The following is an 8696-nucleotide window of genomic DNA, read 5'->3' as shown; positions in this document are numbered from 1 at the left end:
TAATCCCGAAAAGAAACAAAAGTGGATTCAGGTTTAAATGGACTCCTAATGTACAAGAAAGGGCTTCACGTATACCTTCCCAATATTGTTGTATTTTAGGACACGACCAAAACGTGTATTAAAGTGGCCTCTGCTGATTTGCATCTATCACAGGTCAGGTCAATGTCTGGGAACCCTGGGATGGAAACTGAAACAAAGTGTCTCACCTGCAAATATCGAAAAAAATTAGAAGAATGTAAATTATATTTGACCGATAACTGTTCAAAGGAAGCAAATTTATTATCTATATAAAGGTCATTGAAGTTTTTCAGTCCTTGCCTGCACCACATACCAAATGTGGCGTCCTGCAACGAAGGAGGAAAAAATTATTAGACATTATTGGACTGAATAGACTCATGTTTTGGAGGTGAAAATGTTTCCGGAATTGTGAGTATATTTTGATTGAATTATGAACTACAGGGTTATTAATAGTCAAATTTTGAAGCAGTGGAACCGATGCGCCAATTATAGCTGGTAAAGACGGAGAACTACAAGAAAGTTTCTCCAACTCAACCCACGCTGGCCCACTGTTATCAGAGTGATAATATACCCAAAAAGATAAACAACAGAGATTGGCTGCCCAATAATACTGCCGAAAGTTTGGGAGAGCTAGACCACCATCCTGCTTAGGTTTCTGCAGGTGTTCTATACGCAAGCGTGGCTTTTTTCCATTCCATATAAAGGATGAAATTATCGAATCAAGTTTTTTAAAGTAACCCTTGGAGATGAACACAGGAAGGCTCTGAAACAAATACAAGTATTGGGGTAGCACAGACATTTTAAGAACATTCACTCTACCAACCAAAGAAAGTGGAATGAGTGACCATTTGGACAAATCTTGTTGAATCTTAATTTGTAGCTTGTCAAAATTGTTTTTAAAAAGATCACTAAAATTTCTCGTCACACTAATGCCAAGGTAGGTAAAGTTATGTGTAGCTATCTTCAGGGGTAATATAATATTTTCTAAAGCAAAATCAGACATGTTTAGCGGCAACAGTTCACTTTTATGTAAATTTAATTTATACCCTGATATTTTTCCAAACTTTGCAAGGAGCTCCAGAATAGAGGGAATGGTTGTCTCAGCCTTAGACACAAACAACAAGAGATCATCAGCGTAAAGAGATCATTTGTGTACAGTGCCATATCTTTCAATGCCATGTATAGAGTGGTTATTTCTTATGGCTATGGCAAGGGGCTCAATAGCTAAAACAAAGAGCAAAGGGCTAAGCGGACATCCCTGCCGAGTACCGCGATGCAGCCGAAACAGTTTAGAATAATGATTATTTGTTAATACCATTGCTGAAGGACAGGCGTATAGTAATCTAACCCATGACATAAATGCAGTACCACCAGTCATTTTTTAATAATTAGCGTTTTTGTGTCAGTCTTTTTTTTACTGTGGCATAGTTTATCTACCACAGATACGAGCGAAGATGACAAAAAGAAAAGAAAGACAAGGAAACCGCCTTCAGAAGTTACTAAAAAAGGGTCGTAACGATGCTATATACATCTCACAGATGTCCAGGGCGAAGATGTGCAGGACTTTACACAGAAACGGTGGGAAACTTACACAACCTGCGTTAGACAGTGGCTTTCTCCAGTTGCAGAAGGCTGCTGAGCTGAAGGAGGACACCAGCGTGCTTTTGCACATTAAAGAAAAAGACTGTGTGGCCCTGGAGGTGCGGTACCACAGGACCTGTTACACACAGTACACAAAGTTTTTGTCAAGGCCTATGGAAACAAGTACTGCAACCCCAGATGAAGTGTGAGTTATTACAATGCATAAACATTTTATTACACTTTGTACATTTCAAAATGAGGCATTGACAAACAACATAGTTTTTAGTTTGTTTAACTGTAGTTCCAAAAACCTATTTGATACTTTTATTCAGGAAAAATTGGCGAAATAGACAAGCTTAGATAATCTTGATTGGATTATGTAAATATGACATGGCTGCAACAGTTTACACATGGTTTGTGTGCGTGTGCGTGTGTTTTTCAGAAGTGAAACACCCTTCACTGACAGCTACAATTTCTTCTGTGAGACTGTCATCCGTCAAAGGATTATAGTTGACCAGGAAGTGCTGCAAATGGACAAGCTACGAAAGACATTCATGGACATAGTGAAGAATCAGGAGGGTCTTGATGATTTAGAATACAGGTAACCAAAATATCATGTGTCTCTCTCATGGTTCTTGTAAACAAAAAAAGTAAATACTACAAGGTTAATTGCTATTGACTTATTCTCACAAAAAAGGGTATGCGTGTATGTTTATGTAAACACACACGTGCATGCACACACACATACTCATCTTTCCCCATATTTTTTGTGTTTCAGGCAGGATCTACTGAAGAGGCGGCTGACACGTGACTTCCCGCAGCTCACTTTCCACTGCCCTGCCAAGAGAAACATCAGTGAACTTGTTTTTGTTGAGACACTGTCAGCTGATAGACTATTACAAAAGATACCTCCACAGTCAGGTACATCTACTGAGTCCACTGAGGTAAGCCAAGCTGAAAACCAAACTGAAAGTGACAGTGAACACATGGCTAGCACAACATCTGGACAGAATGCTACTGATGTCACAAGGACACTGTACAGTGCAGGCTTGATCTTAAAGAGGGTTCTCAGTGACTCTCCTGGTATGACATGCCCCTGGCCTCCCACCGCTGACAATTTAAATGTGTCTGATGCTCAATCTGTTGTGCCAGAAGAACTATATAATCTAATTGCATGGATTATAGGGGCATCAGAAGAGGTAACAGGAGTGGGTTATGCCGATATTCACGATGATGTTAGGCTAAAAGTTCTATTTGTTTGTCAAGACATTGTTTACCTTGCATCTAAAGGTCGAAAGCAGACACCAAAGTCATTGTCCCTTGGGCTAACTGTACGCTATTTAACAGGATTATCTAATGTTTTGTCATTGCTGAGTAGACTAGGACATTGTGCTTCATGGAACACAGTATTCAGTGTAGACACTAGCCTAGCTGAACTACAACTGCTAGAGCAGGGGTCGGCAACCCGCGGCTCCGGAGCCGCATGCGGCTCTTTCAGCCCTCTGTTGTGGCTCCCTGTAACTTTGGAAAATAAATTGTTCTGCCTTTCAGGTGCGTTTCACTGCATTTTAATATAGAGTTTTATTGTGAAATTACCGCTCTTATTTTGACGCATCACTCCACCGGATGTGCTGCTGGGGTTTTCCTCTGGCTGGGACATGAGAGCGCAAGGTTGATGCAGAGGAGATGGAGAAGCAACGCCTGTAGTTTCACATCGTTTTGTACTCAAGAATGGCAAGCCTGTATATTAAAGCTCCACTCCAAGAAAGACACGTCTTGTCTTTGAGTCAAAAGTACTCATGATAGGGTAATACACGTTACTCGCAAGAACACGGCAGCAGGTCAGAGAGTCAGAGGAGTGTCGTCTTGGAATTGGGAGACGCCAGCGTGTCGTCATTTGCTATGGTCACATGGTACAAGACTGCTACTGGTTGGCAAGAACCGGCAGTAACATAACGGCTTGCTACGAGAACGGTATCGGGTTTGAAACAAATACGTAAAGTTATCGCTTTTCATGAATGAAATTGCACATGTATTTACCACAATGGTAATAGCGTGTGTAGTTGTTGGTTGTACGAAGCGTTTTGAGAAGGGATCAGGCTTGAAATTTCACCGAATACCGATGTCAGGAGAGAGAAGATGGCGGTGGCTTCAGCCATCAACAGGAAAATTGTACCCCAGTAAGCAGCAGAGATCGTGTTTGTGGCTCCCACTTTTCTTCAGGTAAACTATTCAACAGTTTAGCATGTTTAGTATGTCCAACTTTGAGCTTATTTACCAAAAGATATTGATTTAGTGTCGCATCCTTCGCGTGAAGCGATCTCTACACTTTCGGTTTGGTTCAGTGTTGTCATGTGTTACCGATCGGTTTTTAGGCGATGAAAGTATACTAAAGTCGAATGAAGCATATTCAATAACATCTCCTTAAGCCAGCAGCCTCCTATTTGTAACCACCTTTGTTGCTGTATACGTCTAGCGATCGTTTTTTAGAATTGTCCTATTTTCGATCACCAATGCTGTGGGTCTGTTACTGTTACATAGAAGCCATACTGCAGACAAAAAATACAGCAACTTCTTGACGTTTCTTTGACATCTTGTTGAAGATTAACAGAAGATATATTATTTTTAATTCATAATTATATATTTTTGGGTGGGTGAACTGCCCAGCAGTGTCAATCAATTAAAAATAAATGTCGGTGAAGGAAATGTCCGATCACAATGAAGGATCGTCATTCAACCCACCCAGTCTTCAAATTGTAGGGATCTGGCAAGGTTTTACTGTTTCCCTGATATCTCAGCTTACTTACGTATATTTGTCGGGCCTCAGGTGATAAGGATTGAGCATAATCGGAAAATTTCACGGAAGGATAGTTTGCATCGTTATCATCAGCCATTGTTCCTCTGGTTCCTTTTGCCAACCAGCGCGGTAATCACGTGACTTCGTGACGTCACTGTTTGTAAACACTGGCGTCTCCCGGGCAGCGACTTACCGGAGAAAAGTTATTAGCTTAAGATAAATAGATTTTACAAGTTAAATAGACATTCGCAAAATATTGATTTCCAGCTAACATTACGTAACATATGAGGTCCAAGAGCAAAATAGACATTAACCAGGTAAGATAAATATTAGTGGAAGGACACAATTTAAAAAATGAATAATTAGAGGCTTTGTAATTAATTAATCACGACTGATTAACAAGGGCATAGAGGTAAAAAAAAAAAAAAAAAAAGCGATATATGCAGTGTTGTCTTCATTTTAAATGCCAAAAGGATTTTGCGGCTCCCGGTGTTTTCTTTTCTGTGGGAAACGGGTCGAAATGGCTCTTTGAGTGTTAAAGGTTGCCGACCTCTGTGCTAGAGAATCTAGACAAAATCCCAAAGGGTTTCTCATAAAAGGTGCCTACAATACTGGTGTGGGACAACATTGATTTTGGGGAGGAGACACTGTCTGGTGGTGGAACCACTCACCATACAAATGGCATTATGCTCCAAAGTTCTATCACTGAAACTGAGTCAGGATCAGACAGACCGCCGCTACAGAAGGCAGTTTACACATTCAAAGCACCTCCTAGCATCCCTGTAGAACACTACCAACAGTCTAAAAGACAAGGGCCACACAGCTTGTCTCACAAGGAAAGTGTTCCATTGCAGGCAGAAACATACAGGTTGAATACTGTGTCGGCTGCCAAAACTGAACTGGCATATGTTTTATTGAAGTATGCAGATGCTGAAGCATGCACAGTGCCAATCTGGACAGGTTTCCATACAATGCTTCAATGTAATGCAACTTTGCAAAAGTCAGCATTGTATTATCTTCCAGTCATTGAGGCTTCACCGACAGAGATGTCAACTGTTAACACAATTCTGAAGAGAAGTGTTGCAGTTGCTGATCAGCTAGAACTGGACCAGGTAGTATTAGTTTTTGACCAAGCTATATATGCCAAAGCTTAACAAATCCACTGGAAAAATGACGATTTCATGAAGCGGCTAGTGATTTGACTAGGTGAGTTTCATACATGCATGTCTTTCCTAGGTATTTTAGGAAAAAGGTTTGGTGATGCAGGATTGCAAGATATACTCATTGAGTCAGAAGTTGTTGCCGCAGGATCCATCAATGGGGTGATCAGTGGTCATCAGTACAACCGCAGCATGAGGGCACACAAACTTATGTATGAGAGTCTGCAACGTATTTGTATGTGTATTAATCTATATTTTGATATTCAGAGACACTGTCGTATTTGAATAAATGTTTTATACCATACTTGTGAATGACTCTGACCTTTTGTGCATTTATTTTTTGTCTTATTCCACTTTTGCCATTATTCTGATTTAGGAGGGCGTGGTAGCAATTCGGTTGATTTTCTGCCATTTATGGCCATGGTGTGCATTTTTTATTTCATATCTTTCATTACACAGTAGGTTGTGATATTTTTAATACATGACACATAAGCTTTTAGCTAAATGTACTATATATTTCATTGTGCTGGGTGCAAATCACTTAAGTTGAAGCGTTTCCTTCAAGAAATTAGCTACATTTCTCACTCTGAATTCACCTATGTGTACACTAAGGCACCAATACTTGTTTCAAATGTTTGGTAGATGTGTTTATGACATTTGATAAAGATTTTGTGTTTCCAGAATTAACATAGCACTTAAAACAAGCAAAAACAGCAGCACCAGATTTTCGTTTTTTGGGTATTCTTATAAAGATACATTTCTGGCTGGTGACAAAGTTCGGACAAATATTCTGAGTAGAACTTTTAACCCAGAGTCTAGAAGGGTATTGTCTATGAAAAAATGCATTGAACACGTAGATCCAGCGTAGTGGAGCGAAATTCACTTTCTAGGCACTTTTTCCATGGTCCCAATACAGCCTAAATGCAGGTTCTGTAAGTTTCCCACCGTTTCCATGTAAAGTCCTTCACGTCTTCGCCCTGGACATCTGTGAGATACATATAGCATTGTTTCGATCCTTTTTTAGTAACTTTTGAAGGCGGTTTCCTTGTTATTCTTTTCTTTTCGTCATCTTCGCTCGTATCTGTGGTAGATACAGTCGACGCTATGTTGTTTTGTCCTCTCTGTAGTCACGTGCCAGGACTTCCTGTCCAACCTTAAAGTCTCTCACAGTCTTACCTGACAACTGACTGAGCTGCTTGTTCTGTACTTCCCTCCGCAGCTTTGGTTTCAAGAGGTCAATGCGAGACCTGAGAGTTCTGCCCAGGAACAGCATTGCAGGCGCTTGGTTTGTAGCAGAATGTACAGAGTTTCTGTAGACAAAGAGGAAGTTGTCCTGTGCTGTCCTCACAACACGTACCTGTGTGCTGTTATACAGCCAGCGAACCTTTCAAAAAAAGACTCCGTACGCCGGGTTTCCTTTTATCAGCTTTATGGAGTCTTCTTGAAGCCAGTAATCTGCAAATGGTAAAAAGACTTTGGTTTTCTCCAGGTTCAACAGTACAGAACAAAACTATTGTCTCACAAAGTTTTTCTTCCCAGTTGTATAAAACAAAGATCCTCTCTATCAGAAATGAACACCCACTCTGTGGTAAAAAAAAGAAAGTAACAGAGATCCTCAATAAAGAGACGTTTCACTCTGGCTCTGATGACAGTTTCTGAAAATCAAATTCAAACAACATATCTAAACACAACTCATCCGACTCATCAGTCATCAAACTCTTAACATCTTAAAGCAAAAGGCATAACATGTCCAGTTTGTGTTGGAGAGTGATGTCTTCTTTTTCCATCGCTTTAATGGACTTCTTCTGTGGCAGCCTGCGCAGCCTTTGGTGATGTCCTCCAGTTGTTTGTCTATACCTGGCCACCAAACATAACTCCGGGCTAGACTCTTCATCTTGACCGTACCAAGGTGTCCTTCGTGGCGAGTCTCTAACACCCTGACTCGAAATTTTGAGGAAACAACGACACGGGAGCCACACATTAAGGTTCCCTGACAGATGGAGAGCTGATCCCGTCTTGCTGAAAACTCTGGAAACAGAGAGTCACCATGTGCTGGCCATCCCCGCATTGTTATTTCATACACTTTAGACAATGTGGGGTCATCTCTGGTGTGTTTCTGTATTTCAGAATTGGTCACCGGCAACTGATTCACCACCACTGTGTAGAACACATCTGCGGGATCTGTATGGGGTGCTTTTTCTCCTTCAGTTGTCAACAGGGGCAGGCGTGACAACCTGTCAGCATTACAGTGTTGCTTTGTTCCTCTGAATTCAATGTCATATGAGTGGGACCCGAGGAAAAGTGCCCAACATTGCAAGCGGGTAGCTGATATAACAGGTATCCCTTTTCGAGGATTAAAAATCGATACAAGGGGTTGATGATCTGTCACAAGAGTGAACCTTTGGCCATAAAAGTAATGGTGGAACTTTTAAATACCCCACACTAGGTTTAGGGCTTCACAGTCGATCTGTGCATAATTGCGTTCCGCGCTTGACAGTGATCTGGAGGCGAAAGCAATAGGCCGTTCAGATCCATCCTTCATGAGGTGTGACAGAACACAGCCAATCCCATAAGGGCTTGCGTGACAGGTCAGTCTGATGGGTTGTGTTGGGTCGTAATGGGTTAACAGTTCATCTGAAGTTCAGTCTTTTTTATAATATAATTTTTTATAATATTAGCATTTTAGTTAGATAGCTTGCAGGTCATGTGACTCAGAGACTCCAAATGTATTCAGGATTACAGTATGACACAGACTGATCAAGACACACCACTTTTTGTTTCATTTGGATACTTAATGAATTTAATATGAATTTTTTTACAGTAAATATTAGCATTCGAGCTCAATAGCTTCCAGGTCATGTGACCCACAGGATCCAAACCAATGTTGATTGACAGGAATGTAAAGGGTGATCAAGACACACCACTTCTTATTCCATTTTGATAATTAATGAATTTAATATTAATTTTTTGCAATTAAATATTAGCATTTTAGCTTAATAACTCCCAGGTCATGTGACCTAGAGACTCCAAATCAATGATGATTGACAGGACTGTAAAGAATGATCAAGACACACCAATTTTTATTCCATTTTGATACCTAATGAATTAAATATGATTTTTTACAGTAAATATGAGCATTT

Source organism: Acanthochromis polyacanthus, chromosome 1, assembly GCF_021347895.1.
Source record: "Acanthochromis polyacanthus isolate Apoly-LR-REF ecotype Palm Island chromosome 1, KAUST_Apoly_ChrSc, whole genome shotgun sequence".
In the NCBI taxonomy this organism is placed as follows: Eukaryota; Metazoa; Chordata; class Actinopteri; family Pomacentridae; genus Acanthochromis; species Acanthochromis polyacanthus.
The sequence above is the reverse complement of the archived record's forward strand: the minus strand, read 5'-3'. Positions refer to the sequence as shown.